Raw genomic sequence first — 9891 nt, 5'->3', positions numbered from 1 at the left:
CAGTAACATAACACACTCACTCACATGGTCATACAGTGTCTAGTCATGCACTCACCTGCTTATGCACCTACACTGTACAGTAATATAACACACTCACTCACATGGTCATACAGTGTCTAGTCATGCACTCACCTGCTTATGCACCTACACTGTACAGTTACATAACACACTCACTCACATGGTCATACAGTGTCTAGTCATGCACTCACCTGCTTATGCACCTACACTGTACAGTAATATAACACACTCACTCACATGGTCATACAGTGTCTAGTCATGCACTCACCTGCTTATGCACCTACACTGTACGGTAACATAACACACTCACTCACATGGTCATACAGTGTCTAGTCATGCAATCACCTGCTTATGCACCTACACTGTACGGTAACATAACACACTCACTCACATGGTCATACAGTGTCTAGTCATGCACTCACCTGCTTATGCACCTACATTGTACAGTAACATAACACAGTCACTCACATGGTCATACAGTGTCTAGTCATGCACTCACCTGCTTATGCACCTACACTGTACAGTAACATAACACACTCACTCACATGGTCATACAGTGTCTAGTCATGCACTCACCTGCTTATGCACCTACACTGTACAGTAACATAACACACTCACTCACATGGTCATACAGTGTCTAGTTATGCACTCACCTGCTTATGCACCTACACTGTACAGTAATATAACACACTCACTCACATGGTCATACAGTGTCTAGTCATGCACTCACATGCTTATGCACCTACACTGTACAGTCACATAACACACTCACTCACATGGTCATACAGTGTCTAGTCATGCACTCACCTGCTTATGCACCTACACTGTACAGTAACATAACACACTCACTCACATGGTCATACAGTGTCTAGTTATGCACTCACCTGCTTATGCACCTACACTGTACGGTAACATAACACACTCACTCACATGGTCATACAGTGTCTAGTTATGCACTTTATATACATAAATACACACACACACACACTCAGGTCTCCCTCTATGTTCCCAGCCATCCCGTGCCCGGTACCCGCTATGCCATATGCTGTCTTGGAGCCCCAGAAGGACAGATACGTGTTCAGAGATGTTATTGTAATAACGTGCGAAACAGGGTTCGAAATCATGCAGGAAAAGGTAAGGGGAGAATGAGGAGATAAACTCCTGTTACACAGAGTAAAGCTAGCTACACCTCTCATTCTACTATATTCACTAAATATACTCTCCAGCCTCACCATGAATCAGTTACATAAAATAACATATGGACAAATGAGACTAGAGGGAGCTTTAGTGAATCTGTTCCATAGAATAACATAGGGACAAGAGAGGCTGGAGGGAAGGTTAGAGAACCAGTTACATAGAATAATATAGGGACAGGTGAGGCTGGAGAGAGCTTTAGTGAATCAGTTACATAGAATAACATAGGGACAGGTGAGGCTGGAGGGAGCTTTAATGAATCAGTTACATAGAATAACATAGGGACAGGTGTGGCTGGAGGGAGCTTTAGTGAATCAATTACATAGAATAACATAGGGACAGGTGAGGCTGGAGGGAGCTTTAGTGAATCAATTACATAGAATAACATAGGGACAGGTGTGGCTGGAGGGAGCTTTAGTGAATCAATTACATAGAATAATATAGGGACAGGTGAGGCTGGAGGGAGCTTTAGTGAATCAATTACATATAATAACATAGGGACAGGTGAGGCTGGAGGGGGCTTTAGTGAATCAATTACATAGAATAACATAGGGACAGGTGTGGCTGGAGGGAGCTTTAGTGAATCAATTACATAGAATAATATAGGGACAGGTGAGGCTGGAGGGAGCTTTAGTGAATCAATTACATATAATAACATAGGGACAGGTGAGGCTGGAGGGGGCTTTAGTGAATCAGTTACATAGAATAACACAGGGACAGGTGAGGCTGGAGGGAGCTTTAGTGAATCAGTTACATAGAATAACATAGGGACAGGTGAGGCTGGAGAGAGCTTTAGTTAAACAGTTACATAGAATAACATAGGGACAGGTGAGGCTGGAGGGAGCTTTAGTGAATCAGTTACATAGAATAACATAGGGACAGGTGAGGCTGGAGAGAGCTTTAGTTAAACAGTTACATAGAATAACATAGGGACAGGTGAGGCTGGAGGGAGCTTTAGTGAATCAGTTACATATAATAACATAGGGACAGGTGAGGCTGGAGGGGGCTTTAGTGAATCAGTTACATAGAATAACACAGGGACAGGTGAGGCTGGAGGGAGCTTTAGTGAATCAGTTACATAGAATAACATAGGGACAGGTGAGGCTGGAGAGAGCTTTAGTTAAACAGTTACATAGAATAACATAGGGACAGGTGAGGCTGGAGGGAGCTTTAGTGAATCAGTTACATAGAATAACATAGGGACAGGTGAGGCTGGAGAGAGCTTTAGTTAAACAGTTACATAGAATAACATAGGGACAGGTGAGGCTGGAGGGAGCTTTAGTGAATCAGTTACATAGAATAACATAGGGACAGGTGAGGCTGGAGGGAGCTTTAGTGAATCAGTTACATAGAATAACATAGGGACAGGTGAGGCTGGAGGGAGCTTTAGTGAATCAGTTACATAGAATAACATAGGGACAGGTGAGGCTGGAGGGAGCTTTAGTGAATCAGTTACATAGAATAACATAGGGACAGGTGAGGCAGGAGGGAGCTTTAGTGAATAAGTTACATATAATAACATAGGGACAGGTGAGGCTGGAGGGAGCTTTAGTGAATCAGTTACATAGAATAACATAGGGACAGGTGAGGCTGGAGGGAGCTTTAGTGAATCAGTTACATAGAATAACATAGGGACAGGTGAGGCTGGAGGGAGCTTTAGTGAATCAGTTACATAGAATAACATAGGGACAGGTGAGACTGGAGGGAGCTTTAGTAAATCAGTTACATAGAATAACATAGGGACTGGTGAGGCTGGAGGGAGCTTTAGTGAATCAGTTACATAGAATAACATAGGGACAGGTGAGGCTGGAGGGAGCTTTAGTGAATCAGTTACATAGAATAAAATAGGGACAGGTGAGGTTGGAGGGAACTTTAGTGAATCAGTTGCATAAAATAACATAGGAACAGGTGAGACTGGAGAGAGCTTTAGTGAATCAGATACATAGAATAACATAGGGACAGGTGTGGCTGGAGGGAGCTTTAGTGAATCAGATACATAGAATAACATAGGGACAGGTGAGGCTGGAGGGAGCTTTAGTGAATCAGTTACATAAAATAACATAGGGATAGGTGAGGCTGGAGGGAGTTTTAGTGAATCAGTTACAAAAAATAACATAGGGACAGGTGAGGCTGGAGGGAGCTTTAGTGAATCAGTTACCTAGAATAACAAAGAGACAGGTGAGGCTGAATGGAGCTTTAGTGAATCAGTTACATAGAATAACAAAGAGACAGGTGAGGCTGGAGGGAGCTTTAGTGAATCAGTTACATAAAATAAAATAGGGACAGGTGAGGCTAGAGGGAGGCTTAGTGAATCAGTTACATTGAATAACATAGGGACAGGTGAGGCTGGAGGGAGCTTTAATGAATCCGTTACATTGAATAACATAGGGACAGGTGAGGCTGGAGGGAGCTTTAGTGAATCAGTTACATAGAATAACATAGGGACAGGTGAGACTGGAGGGAGCTTTAGTAAATCAGTTACATAGAATAAAATAGGGACAGGTGAGGTTGGAGGGAACTTTAGTGAATCAGTTGCATAAAATAACATAGGAACAGGTGAGACTGGAGAGAGCTTTAGTGAATCAGATACATAGAATAACATAGGGACAGGTGTGACTGGAGGGAGCTTTAGTGAATCAGATACATAGAATAACATAGGGACAGGTGAGGCTGGAGGGAGCTTTAGTTAATCAGTTACATAAAATAACATAGGGATAGGTGAGGCTGGAGGGAGCTTTAGTGAATCAGTTACAAAAAATAACATAGGGACAGGTGAGGCTGGAGGGAGCTTTAGTGAATCAGTTACATAGAATAACATAGGGACAGGTGAGGCTGGAGGGAGCTTTAGTGAATCAGTTACCTAGAATAACAAAGAGACAGGTGAGGCTGAATGGAGCTTTAGTGAATCAGTTACATAGAATAACAAAGAGACAGGTGAGGCTGGAGGGAGCTTTAGTGAATCAGTTACATAGAATAACAAAGAGACAGGTGAGGCTGGAGGGAGCTTTAGTGAATCAGTTACATAAAATAAAATAGAGACAGGTGAGGCTAGAGGGAGGCTTAGTGAATCAGTTACATTGAATAACATAGGGACAGGTGAGGCTGGAGGGAGCTTTAATGAATTCGTTACATTGAATAACATAGGAACAGGTGAGGCTGGAGGGAGCTTTAGTGAATCAGTTACATAGAATAACATAGGGACAGGTGAGGATGGAGGGAGCTTTAGTGAATCAGTTACATAAAATAACATAGGGACAGGTGAGGCTGGAGGGAGCTTTAGTGAATCAGTTACATAGAATAACAAAGAGACAGGTGAGGCTGGAGGGAGCTTTAGTGAATCAGTTACATAAAATAAAATAGGGACAGGTGAGGCTAGAGGGAGGCTTAGTGAATCAGTTACATTGAATAACATAGGGACAGGTGAGGCTGGAGGGAGCTTTAATGAATCTGTTACATTGAATAACATAGGGACAGGTGAGGCTGGAGGGAACTTTAGTGAATCAGTTACATAGAATAACATAGGGACAGGTGAGGCTGGAGGGAGCTTTAGTGAATCAGTTACATAGAATAACATAGGGACAGGTGAGGCTGGAGGGAACTTTAGTAAATCAGTTACATAGAATAAAATAGGGACAGGTGAGGTTGGAGGGAACTTTAGTGAATCAGTTGCATAAAATAACATAGGAACAGGTGAGACTGGAGAGAGCTTTAGTTAATCAGATACATAGAATAACATAGGGACAGGTGAGGCTGGAGGGAGCTTTAGTGAAACAGTTACATAAAATAACATAGGGATAGGTGAGGCTGGAGGGAGCTTTAGTGAATCAGTTACAAAAAATAACATAGGGACAGGTGAGGCTGGAGGGAGCTTTAGTGAATCAGATACATAGAATAACATAGGGACAGGTGAGGCTGGAGGGAGCTTTAGTGAATCAGTTACATAAAATAACATAGGGATTGGTGAGGATGGAGGGAGCTTTAGTGAATCAGTTACAAAAAAAAACATAGGGACAGGTGAGGCTGGAGGGAGCTTTAGTGAATCAGTTACCTAGAATAACAAAGAGACAGGTGAGGCTGAATGGAGCTTTAGTGAATCAGTTACATAAAATAAAATAGGGACATGTGAGGCTAGAGGGAGCTTTAGTGAATCAGTTACATTGAATAACATAGGGACAGGTGAGGCTGGAGGGAGCTTTAATGAATCTGTTACATTGAATAACATAGGAACAGGTGAGGCTGGAGGGAGCTTTAGTGAATCAGTTACATAGAATAACATAGGGACAGGTGAGGATGGAGGTAGCTTTAGTGAATCAGTTACATAGAATAACATAGGGACAGGTGAGGCTGGAGGGAGCTTTAGTGAATCAATTACATAGAATAACATAGGGACAGGTGAGGCTGGGGTGAGGTTTAGTGAATCAGTTACATAGAATAACATAGGGACAGGTGTGGCTGGAGGGAGCTTTAGTGAATCAGTTACATAGAATAACATAGGGACAGGTGAGGCTGGAGGGAGCTTTAGTGAATCAGTTACATAGAATAACATAGGGACAGGTGAGACTAGAGAGAGCTTTAGTGAATCAGTTACATAGAATAACATAGGGACAGGTGAGACTGGAGGGAGCTTTAGTAAATCAGTTACATAGAATAAAATAGGGACAGGTGAGGTTGGAGGGAACTTTAGTGAATCAGTTGCATAAAATAACATAGGAACAGGTGAGACTGGAGAGAGCTTTAGTGAATCAGATGCATAGAATAACATAGGAACAGGTGTGGCTGGAGGGAGCTTTAGTGAATCAGTTACATAAAATGACATAGGGATAGGTGAGGCTACAGGGAGGTTTAGTGAATCAGTTACATAGAATAACATAGGGACAGGTGAGGCTGGAGGGAGCTTTAGTGAATCAATTACATAGAATAACATAGGGACAGGTGAGGCTGGAGGGAGCTTTAGTGAATCAGTTACATAAAATGACATAGGGATAGGTGAGGCTGGAGGGAGCTTTAGTGAATCAGTTACATAAAATAACATAGGGACAGGTGAGGCTGGAGGGAGCTTTAGTGAATCAGTTACATAGAATAACAAAGAGACAGGTGAGGCTGGAGGGAGCTTTAGTGAATCAGTTACATAGAATAACATAGGGACTGGTGAAGCTGGAGGGAGCTTTAGTGAATCAGTTACACAGAATAACATATGGACAGGTGAGGCTGGAGGGAGCTTTAGTGAATCAGTTACATAGACTAACATAGGGACAAGTGAGGCTGGAGGGAGCTTTAGTGAATCAGTTACATAGAATAACATAGGGACAGGTGAGGCTGGAGGGAGCTTTAGTGAATCAGTTACATAGAATAACATAGGGACAGGTGAGGCTGGAGGGAGCTTTAGTGAATCAATTACATAGAATAACATAGGGACAGGTGAGGCTGGAGGGAGGTTTAGTGAATCAGTTACATAGAATAACATAGGGACAGGTGAGGCTGGAGGGAGCTTTAGTGAATCAGATACATAGAATAACATAGGGACAGGTGAGGATGGAGTGAGCTTTAGTGAATCAGATACATAGAATAACATAGGGAATTCCCCGCAAAAGGCCCTTTTAAGGGCTATTTGTAATTTAGTGTAGGGTAGGGAATTTTATTATTTTGGGGGGCTTTTTTATTTTATTAGGGGGATTAGATTAGGTGTAATTAGTTTAAAATATTGTAATTTCTTTTTTATTTTCTGTAATCTAGTGTTTTTTTTCCTCCGTAATTTAGTTTATTTAATTTAATTGTATTTAATTGTGGTAGTTTAGGTAATTAATTTAATTATAGTGTAGTGTTAGGTGTAATTGTAACTTAGGTTAGGGATTATTTTACAGGTACTTTTGTATTTATTTTAGCTAGGTAGTTATTAAATAGTTAATAATTATTTAATAACTATTGTGCCTGGTTAAAATAAATACAAAGTTGCCTGTAAAATAAAAATAAATCCTAAAATAGCTACAATGTAACTATTAGTTATATTGTAGCTATATTAGGGTTTATTTTATAGGTAAGTATTTAGTTTTAAATAGGAATAATTTATTTAATTATAGTAATTTTATTTAGATTTATTAAAAATTGATTTAAGTTAGGGGGGTGTTAGGTTTAGGGTTAGACTTAGGTTTAGGGGTTAATACATTTAATATAGTAGCAGCGACGTTGGGGGCGGCAGATTAGGGGTTAATAATTGTAGGTAGGTGGCGGCGATGTTAGGGATGGCAGATTAGGGGTTAATTACAAATTGTATAGTGTTTGCGAGGCGGGAGTGCAGCGGTTTAGGGGTTAATACATTTATTATAGTGGCGGCGATGTCGGGTTGGCAGATTAGGGGTTAATAATTGTAGTTAGGTGGCGGCGACATTGGGGGCGGCAGATTAGGGGTTAATAAATATAATATAGGTGTCAGTGATGTTAGGGGCAGCAGATGAGGGGTTCATAGGTATAATGTAGGTGGCGGCGATGTCCGGTCGGCAGATTAGGGGTTAAATAATTTTATTATAGTGTTTGCTATGGGGGGGGCTCGGTTTAGGGGTTAATATGTAGTTTATGGGTGTTAGTGTACTTTTTAGCACTTTTAGCCCATAAAACTCTTAACTACTGACTTTTATATGTGGTAGTAGTCTTGGAGATAGAGGTTGTACCGCTCACTTCTTCCAAGACTTGTAATACCAGCGTTAGGAAAATCCCATTAAAAAGATAGGATACGCAATTGACGTAAGGGGATTTGCGGTATGGAAAAGTCGCAGAAGAAAAGTGAGTGGTACACCTGTACCTGCCAAACTTGTAATACCAGCGGGCGTTAAAAAGCAGCGTTAGGACCCCTTAACGCTGCTTTTTAAGGCTAACGCCAAATTCGTAATCTAGCAGATTGGCTTTATTTCTGTTTAAATAGACTGATAGAAAAATGCTAAAAATTCTCTGGTCCTTTGAGCAAGTTTTTCTCTAAGATTCATAGTCCTTAAGGAGTTAATACATTTTAATATGATAAAATATGTTTTACTGTGTTTTGAATAAAAATATTTTACATTCCAATGTTTTTCACTGAGAAAAAAATGGTCTTTTTTTAGTCTGTTTTTAAAAATACAAACTATCATCTGGGCATTCATCAAGTCGTAATCCTTTTGCTGGTGGTTTGTGTGTATTTATATATATATGTGTGTGTATATATATATATATGTGTGTGTGTATATATATTATATATATATATATATATAGTCTATATCCAATAAGGGACTGCACTCACTGGATTTGGTTAAAGAAACCTTTATATCTTTATTGTGGTAACGTTTCGGGGTTCACAGACCCCTTCCTCAGACCAGATAACAGTGCAAGTGAACAAAGTGTGCAATATATAGCACTAGCCCCACCCATCACAAACATCAAACATTGCGCCAAAAACAACAAAATCACCATGGTGACACATAAACAAGGCCTAATGACCATCCCCCCAAGTAGTGAAAAACATGAAATCCAAAAATACAACACACTGCAAATGCAAACATCTTGCATTACCTCATAGCTGAATAATGATATGTATACACACTAAGGTGTGGATATGAGAAATTACAACAATATAGTAATAATCACATACAGGCCTAGTCTGAGAGTATTAACATATATTAGGACAAGCCCTGATTGGTCATACACAGATTCCAATTACACCGTATATAGCAAGGAAATCACTTTAACAGCTTCATTGTAGGCAAACCTTGTTAACATATCTACATCAGAATGCCACGTATAAATGTTCACATGAGCCATTAACATATACTGTCAATATTTGATGAGCCATCAACAATTTACCCTTTGTAGCTGCATAACCGCATAGCCATTTAAGCCTCTTAGTTTTGAAATAAGTAGCTACAGTTTACATGCAGGATCTGCTATTGTGGGATCAATGTACCTCACACTCACCTAAAGTATGTTAAAAAAATCTCTGGGTTGTGTAAAATGTGTCCGGCTATTCCGGTAACTAACCCTGTCAAAGATCCAACAATCCGTGTCAAGCCCCCTGGGCTCGCAGAGCCGAGTACTCTGTCCCCCGTAACCCGTATGCTAAGCGGCCTGTGTTAAACAAGTTGAGATATCATGTAAAAAACCTGATTGGTATGTCAAAATCTTATAAACTCGTGTGGGACATGGTTGTATAAAAGCCATATGGAATAAAGGTGTTAACCGTACTACATGTCTGGTGTGTATAGAGAAAAACCTACCTAAGGAACAGGCGCGGCTCAGCCCTGCATTGCGCCCGTGAAGATTCCAACCCGACCGCATGGCTAATTAACATAGCCTGTCAGTCACTGTGTGGGCGTTGCTAAGTCACGGAGCGACTAAAAAGTAAACATATCGAGCTATGCAGAGCCGCATATGTGTCTGCCCCATTGGAGCCTCTAAGCGTACCCATAACCGGCCAGAGACAATCAATGGTATATTAAACAGCACACCAAATAAGTGCAATGTGACGTCGTGAAATCTTAGGTGTATATGGGCAAAGGCATTTAATATTGTGTAAGCTGACATTCTATCACGTATTCCACTATTTGTTAAGATAACGGTGGGCAGAGATTCATTAATCAGTGTCAAGAAGAGCCATAAAATATAGGTTAAACTTGATATATTAGACAATTTATTGAGTAAATAGTCTCTAAATCCAGA

This window comes from Bombina bombina, chromosome 9, assembly GCF_027579735.1.
Source record: "Bombina bombina isolate aBomBom1 chromosome 9, aBomBom1.pri, whole genome shotgun sequence".
Lineage (NCBI taxonomy): Eukaryota > Metazoa > Chordata > Amphibia > Anura > Bombinatoridae > Bombina > Bombina bombina.
Note: the sequence above shows the minus strand (reverse complement) of the source record.